The sequence below is a fragment of the Ips typographus genome, unplaced genomic scaffold (genome assembly GCF_016097725.1).
Source record: "Ips typographus isolate SLU unplaced genomic scaffold, UJ_Ityp_2.0 IpsContig109, whole genome shotgun sequence".
In the NCBI taxonomy this organism is placed as follows: Eukaryota; Metazoa; Arthropoda; class Insecta; order Coleoptera; family Curculionidae; genus Ips; species Ips typographus.
The window spans coordinates 194,605-203,018 of NW_028098534.1; positions in this window are offsets into that span (position 1 = coordinate 194,605).

The following is an 8,414-nucleotide window of genomic DNA, read 5'->3' on the forward strand; positions in this document are numbered from 1 at the left end:
CACGTTCTAAGCGACGGGTACTGGTACTTGGTTCTTCTTCGACTCTTTCCAGAATGTTCTCTTCTGTTTCCACAGTTCGAGTTGTTCGCATACGACCCCTGCCTTCAAAGTTTTTCTCAAACCTGCCCGTTTCTCGAAGATGACGCTCGATATTGGCAAATGTTTGGTGGTTTGGTATTCGACGGTTAGGAAACCTCTCCATGTAAACCCTAACACTCTGACGCCCATTTCCTTGACAAAACCCGTATACCAGGAGCATGTCAACCTTCTCAGAGTTTGTATAATTGTCCATTTTTAATGGTAAAATGAACTTGTAATTCAAGAATGTTGATCGTATACTTGAGTAAATTTCATAGACTGGTGACAATTTGTCAATAATTGTCAAATTTATTAAATGCCATGGCAACTAGGTCACTTAAAAAATTATTGTTACAGGTATTTTTAATATTATTACTATTAATACTAAATATTGTAAATATTTTTTTTCTGGCGAAACAGCTCATCCAACGGAAAATATTAAAGAGGTAAAATAGCTTCAAAATACTTCCGGTCACTCGACAAAAATATCTGGGTTGTCATAACGCCGTAAAAAACCAATATTTTTACAAATTTTTGACGCCCTCTACCGTCTAAACGAGACAATTTTAATCTCTGGGGAAGGATTAAGGATATAGTCTTTGCAACAAGGCCAACTTCCCGCGAGGATATGATTGCAAGAATTAGAAATGCCATCTTGAACATCCCAAGAGCTGAAATTGAGGCGTCTTCAGATGTGCATTCAAAATAACGGAGGCCATTTTGAACACCTGAGTCGCCATTAGATCTCTTTCTTTTTCCGTCTCATGGGTTTTATTAAAAAACGAAAAAAAAAACAGTTTAAAATTTTACGCAAAATGATTTGGGCATCAAATTTGACAAAAAGACTTTGTTAATGATTCCAAAGTATGTGAAATTTGGATATAGTTATTTATTTGGGTTTTTAGGCTTCTTTTTTAAACTAAAAGTAAGTAAGAATTCCAAGAGTAATATTAAAGTGACTTAATAAGTTCAGGATGCGTTTAGTCCCTTTGGAGCAACATGAATGTTCTGATGATATATATTTTTTTAAATAATGCCTAAATAAATTCTATTTAGACTCACAACTGCCTCTTTAACATCTTATTCATTTTGTAGCTAAATATTTAATAGTTTAAAACATTTACCACGCGATCCTTGGCTTTCAAAGATTCATTAATCTAATTTTTCCAATATTTGATGTTAGGATCGAGATTTTGAAAAACGGTTTTTCCCTGGCCTATTTGGATGTTATTAGGCTATATCTATATTTGGACATATCATTTCATTTGATTGTTCTGATTTTGTTTAGTATATGGGTCATGGTGTCAAAACTAGCCCTCTGGCGGAGAAAGGTTCAACTAAAATAACTATATTTTGGTTGACTTATTGCCCAAAGGATTGTTACGGTCTGGGCCTACTATGCTCGATACTTTTTAACGAGCGCTCGCTTCGGGATGAAACCGATGCGCCGCAATATCTGGCCGGGCGCGTATTAAAGTAGGCCACAGTTAGGAAGCGCTACCTGGAAGATTCTTGAATGGTCAAGGCAACCCGCGAAGCGTTTCGCGGTCATTCTAGAACGTGGTTTGCGAATATAAAAGACGCGGTGTCAACCGCAGTAGTAGTGAATTTGGGAACGCGGTTAAGTTTAAATAGTGGAATAATTGTGGAATTGTAGTAGTGTTTTTAGTAGCTGTGTTAATTATTGTACGGAGTGTTTTGAAGTGTAATAAATTTATTAATTGTTGAGTTAAATTGACTTTGTGTGAACCCACGGGAAAATCGTAACAAATGCTCTTTTCAACGATACGAAATTTGTTAAAATCGGTCAAACCGTTAAAAAGTTAAAGCAGGTTATTGCAAAATCAATTGAACACCCCACACCATCTTTGTTTTTCAAATAACTGAAAATTTTATTTAACGAAAATTATAGATAAACTGGTTCTCTTTCAAAATGTGAAAAAAACTTTTTAGTTCATTATGGGAAATTTAGAGAAAATGCGATTTTAAAATTTAAGATGGCAGTTACGCCCTCTGGTGGTTGTTTTTAGAACTAGAAAATATTTTCCAGCGATTCTTCATGGCCCAATAATTTTTTTTACACGAAAGTCCTACGACGAATGGCTCCCGAGATATGGCCGAGAAACAGTCTTATTGGGTCAACCGGTACATACTTAAATTTGTCTTGGAAGTGTGGGGGAAACAGGCATTAGGCCCACAGAGCCCTTTGTCGGAAAAATCTGACAAAGGAAGAAAACATTAATCAAGATAAGATGTAATTGACATTTGTCATTTGTCCAAATCCTATTCAGGCTATGTGCTATAAGCAAATAATAATAATAAGTAATATTAAGTTAAGAAAGTTAAAAGTTGACCAACTTCTTAATTTAACTTATCTAAACTTAATAGAAAATTCAGTTGCATAAATGCATGTTGCAATTACACATGTTGATGTTTCTTAGTACTAAATTAGTTTAGCTTAATTCTATTTTAATGTCCTGCATAAATTCACCTTTTACAGCATTGCTGTTTTCATTATTGTTTTACATTTAACACAGTAATCGTCATTATACACTTTAGTAAACCGAATTGCTCAACATTGAATTAATATGTATTATACAGGGTGTTTTTTAATGATTGCAAAAAATTATTTAAAAATCTATTCTACATCGAAAAATAATGACAGTTTATTTATACAGGGTGTTACAAATTTGATGCATTAGCATTGTTATCTCAGAAACTATAGTTGATAGAGCTTTAATTAAATTGAGGCAAAGTTGCGCATTTTATTGCTAAATAATTTGGTGAAAAAATTTAAAAATTTTTTATTACTTTGGGAGATATCCGACAAAAATCGAAAAAGTTTTGGGAAATCAATGCACCTTCTGGAGGCACTTTTTTATGCTCCTCAAGAAAATAGTTTTAGTTTTCAGCTCCGACGTTTCGTTTTTTAGATACCATCATCAACTTATTTTAATTAAATTAATTTAATTTTTCAAATACGGACCTAAACTTTTTATTTTGTTTTTTAGTAGCTACAGACCTTCCGAAACCAATGATATATCACGTCAAAAAAATATATCTAATGTATTACGTACTTGGTACTTTAAGTATTTTAAATAAATTAAGCAATTGAAATTGATATGTTGTCATAATGAGTAAATAATTTACTTTGATAAAATTCAAAATTAGGTTCATTGCTCCTTTGAAAAAAAGAGAGTTTCTTATAGTACTTTTCAATTCATTAATTTAAAAAAATATGTTTTTGGTTAATTATGTATTTTTCAGACACTCACGTGTTTGATTTCGAGGTTGAGTTTTGATGAAACAGCTTAAACTTTATTTTTAGTGTTAGAGCAAAACCTAATTCTTAAATCATGTCAAACTAAATTATCTACTCATTATGACAACATATGAATTCCAAAGGCATATTTAAAAAAAAAATAGGTACTTAAGTACAGCAGATATAATTTTTTGACAAGTGTGGCACATCATTAGTTTCAAGAGGTCTGTAGCTACTAAAAAACGAAATAAAAAGTTCAGGTCCGTATTGAAAAATTTAAGTTGATGATGGTATCTAAAAATCGAAACGTCGGAGCTGAAAACTAACTATTTTCTTAAAGAGCCTAAAAAAGTGCCTCCTGAAGGTGCCATTGATTTTCCAAAATAATCAATAATAAAGTAGTAAAAAAATAAAATAGGAATTTGACTTTCGCTTTTGTCGGATATCTCCGGAAGTAATGAAATTTTTTTTAACCAAATTGTTTAGCATTAAAATGCGCAACTTTGCCTTCATTTAACTAAAGCTCTATCAACTATAGTTCCTGAGATAGCAATGTTTTTGCATCAAATTTGTAACTGTACAAACCATATTTCAAAAATGCTTTGTTATGAAATTAATGAAATACTTGAGTGTTAGTTCTGTGTTATTGTTTGGGGTTTAAGGCCTTCTTTCTCCTTCCACAAACTTTTTAATGGTGCCACAATGATTTTTTTATGAAATATTTCTGTTAATTTAGAAACTTTTTTGCTTCTTTAGTTTTTTCTGTACTTGTCACAGTTTTCGAGAAAATAACAAATTTACAATTTTACAAATTTGTCAGAAAAAACATACCAATTTCTCTATCAATGTGCATTATGAAATTGAGATGTTTTTTCTGAAAATAAAAATTAAATCTGCTTGAAAACAGTTACCGATACTGAAGAAATAAATGATTTTCTTCCAAACACCCTGTATTTCTTTAACAAAGCATTTTTGAAATATGATCTATACAGGATAATTCAAATTCGACCTTCACCATTGGGATCTCAGAAACCATAAGAGATACGAGAAAGTTTAAATTTGGGTAAAGTTGCGCAATTTAAAGCTCAACCAAATACCGTTTTAAAAATTTAGATTTTCCGAGTGCTTCCGAAGATATCCGAAAAAATCTGTAAATTAGATTTTTTGTTTTTATTTATTTCTAACCTTATTTGAAGAGATATCCCAAATCTAAAAGCATCTTTTCTTTGTCATTTTCCCCAGCTATTCGATGATAGATTCCAATTTGCCACACGACGTTTCGTTTTTTGGCAGTCATCATCAATTTTCTTTTTTTTTATGGGCACCATATTGGATTTTTAGCCCACCAAATAGTACGTTTTATTCTGATTTTAGTGATGTATAATGACTTATGATTTGCTTCAATGACAAAATAAAATTCAATAAAAACTAATTCTACTTTAGTTGGCTTTGAGTTAATGAGACGTTTTATGAAATGTCATTATTTGACAGTACTTGTCAAACACGATAATTTGGACGATTATTAGAGCAAGTCAAGTTAAAAATGTATCTAGAAAAGAAACCGGCGCACAAAATGTTATTATTATACAAGGATTGCTGCAGAATTTAGGTTAATCAGAAGAGATTTGGTAGCATCTCTAACTTAAACCGGTCATTTATGTTTCCAAGAGAAAGATCATCATTTTAGGAACTTAATTTTTTGCCAAATTGATTTTTTTGTAATGTTAATTGCAAATTTAAATAATTTAATATGGGATTTTGAAAAACATCAAATCAAGCAATGTGGTGCTGTCGGCTTACTGATTACAGTTGGTTTGCACTCATATTATTAACTTAGTACCAAATTTTTGTTGAAGCTTAAAATAATATTGCCTCGTTTTTCCTCATTGTGTCTAAGTATGTTCAGGCCAATTGCGTGTGACAAGTACTACCAAGTAATCTTCATAAAACCTCTCATAACCTCAAAGCCAACAAAGATAAAATTAGTTTTTATTCAATTGTTTTGTTATTTATGAAGCAAATCATAACTGATTATACATCACTAAAATCAGCATAAAACGTACTATTTGGTGGGTTAAAAATCCAATATGGCCCCCATAAGAAAAAAGAAAGTTGATGATGGCTGCCAAAAAACGTCGGCCGGCAAATATGAATCTATCATCGAATAGCTGGGAAAAAGTGGCAATGAAAAGATGCTTTTAGTTTTGGAATATCTCTTCAAATAAGGTTAGAAATAAATAAAATTAAAAATTAAAATTTTCAGTTTTTTTAAATATCTTCGGAAGTACTCGGAAAATCAAAATGTTTACTACTGCATTTGGTTGAGCTTTAAATGACGCAACTTTGCCCCAATTTAAACTTTCTCCCAATGGTGAGGGTCGAATTTGAATTACCTGTATAGCAAACTGGCATTATTTCTTGATGTATAATCGATGATTAAGATTTTTTGCAATTGTTAGAAAACACCATGTATGTACTGTTGTCTAAAGACATGTTTAAAGTAATAGTAATAATGAGGTATAGTCTGATTATTATAACTTTAGTTGCATGTCATAACAGAGGTGATTGTATTGCCAACCAAATTTACACAACATGACAATAACATTGCATAGATATGGAACACCGTTTTCCTCTTTAATGAGTTGAAGTGTAAAGTAATGTTTGCATGATCTGAAGTTTAAACCACACTATTGTCTGGTTACTTACATGATTATTTCAGGCAACTACTAAGCAAGGGCCGTTTTGACATACAAAAAATTGCCCTATAAATCAATTTTTTTTTAAGATAATTTTTTTATTAGACCTTTGTTAACTTTTCTACATAATCGCCATTTAATTTCTAGCACCTTGACATACGGACAATAAAAGGTGTCTAAACTAGAGGATTTGCTTAATTAGTATATTAAGTGAGGCGGCCATTTCCGTAACGTTGCGAGTGACAAATTATAAAATTTTCAGTAGGTAAAAAATATATTTTTTAATGAAATAGGTTTAATACGTTTAAAGGTATTATATTGCCACGACTAACGTGACGTGTTGAATTGAATGCAAGTTTACTGCCTGGGATCTCGTTTCAGTGTGAAATAAAACACATAGTTACACATCATTAAATTTTATTAAATAAGTTCCTTAACCTAAACAACTCATAACTTACTAACTAATAAAATAAGCGGTTTACTAATATTATAAAAACGTTACTAACTTCCAATAAAATCATAATTAAATAGGTGTAAGATCAATACACAAAAATAAAGTACAATAGTAATACTTACACTTCTAATGAAGATATAATCTTGGAGAGAGGCTTGTCACTTGTAGCGCCATTTTCCGAGTTTCTGCTCGGCAAAGCAGGACTGACTGAAATTATCCCCTCTCTAGGATATAACTTCATGCCAAACACTGGTTCCACCAATGAGAAGCTTCCAGACTTAGTCTCCTTTAGCCTACCACTCGTGACGACCTGTCGATCCTCGCTATTTCGCATATTTTACAACCCAGCATCCGGTTATACTCCGGTGCATAGTTTAGCTATTGCATTTGCATTTTAACCGCATTCCACATTTTTTATTTTTCCGCTCAAGTAGGTAATATGAATTCCACATTTTTTAATGTTTCCGTTCAAGTGTAATAAATTTGATTTATTTCTATCGTGACAATATAATACAGACATAACGTAAAAGATCGATAAACAAAGGCTAGTTAAAAAATAGTCTAAAGGCAAAACGCTGTAAGGGTCAGAGTTTTGAACTGCTGTTTCCTATCTATGTCGAAATTCTTTTCAAGACAAATTTGGACACCCAGGTGATCCGAATTTCTCTTAAAAAAGCTTCTTAGCTTTACCGTCCAGAACGGGGAGCATTTGTTCGATCTCATTTTTTACTAATAGTGAGTTTTAGTTTTTTGAAGCTGCATCGTTTTAAAGCTAATGCTACTTCAGGTTTGAGTACATTGGTCTGATTCCATCCAGCGACCTCACTATGTCCTTAAGCCACCATCACAATACCGAATTTACCTTTCGTTGTTGAAGTTGCGTAGCTTTTGAAATTTGTTTGTATTGAGTTTTACAGCGCCTTAAAAATAAGCATTTCCGGCGTTTTCACGGCAAAGTTACATTTTCTCTATAATTAATTCGAGAAAAAGATAGTATTCGGAGTAGAATAATGAAAAATAAATTGCTAGCAATTGCTCAACCCTACGTTTCATATAATTGCATAGCAGTACATACAACGTCATGACTTGCATCTCTCTTTTTATTGCGAAACGTGCTTTACTCGTATTGTTGACAGTTACCTTCAAAGATTTATGAAAATATCTGCAGCGGTTTTGAAGAAAAATAAATTCAGATTTGTTTATCCAAATTTAAGCAGCCTGTATAATAGGTTTTTTAAGGTCTTTTAGTAATAATTAGTTGTTTTAAAGTATGTCTTTGCACCATAATTATTTAGCAATAAAATGCGCATCTTTGCCTCCATCTCTCTCTATCAACTATAGTTTCTGAGATAGCAATGCTAATGCATCGAATTCGTAACACCGTGTGTAATAATTTTTTTAAACAAAGTCGGAATTAGTTTTTGAAAATGTTTCTTGGTTGTTCCGCTTATTTGTAGGTACCACCTTTTTTGTTAAGGTGCGGTAATAGTATATTCAAAAACTACTTTGCTTAATGCACACTTTACACTTTTTGGTCGGCTGTTGTTGAATTATTATAGGGGTTAAGGCAATGTTCAGTTGGATGATTAAAAAAATGTTTCCTACGATCGTGTGGAAAAGTGTACTTTGCCGTACCGTTTCCTGTTTGATCGCCTCTTCAGTGGATGGTGCACGAGTTTTAAGATCTTTTTCCCCCTAGGGTCTCACCCAGCCCTAAATGGGTCTAGTTTAAGTTTTTAATTTTAATTTAATGTGCTACAGTTAGTTTTTTCTCCATAATGAGCATTGTTCACCTACTTAACTATGTTATAGTCACTAATTCGTTATAACATGGGTCTCTCTGTCTCTCCCCTTGTAAAAAGACAGTAGTCACATTGATCGATCGATTTAAGCTCCTGAAGATGGTCATTTATGTGACCGAAAC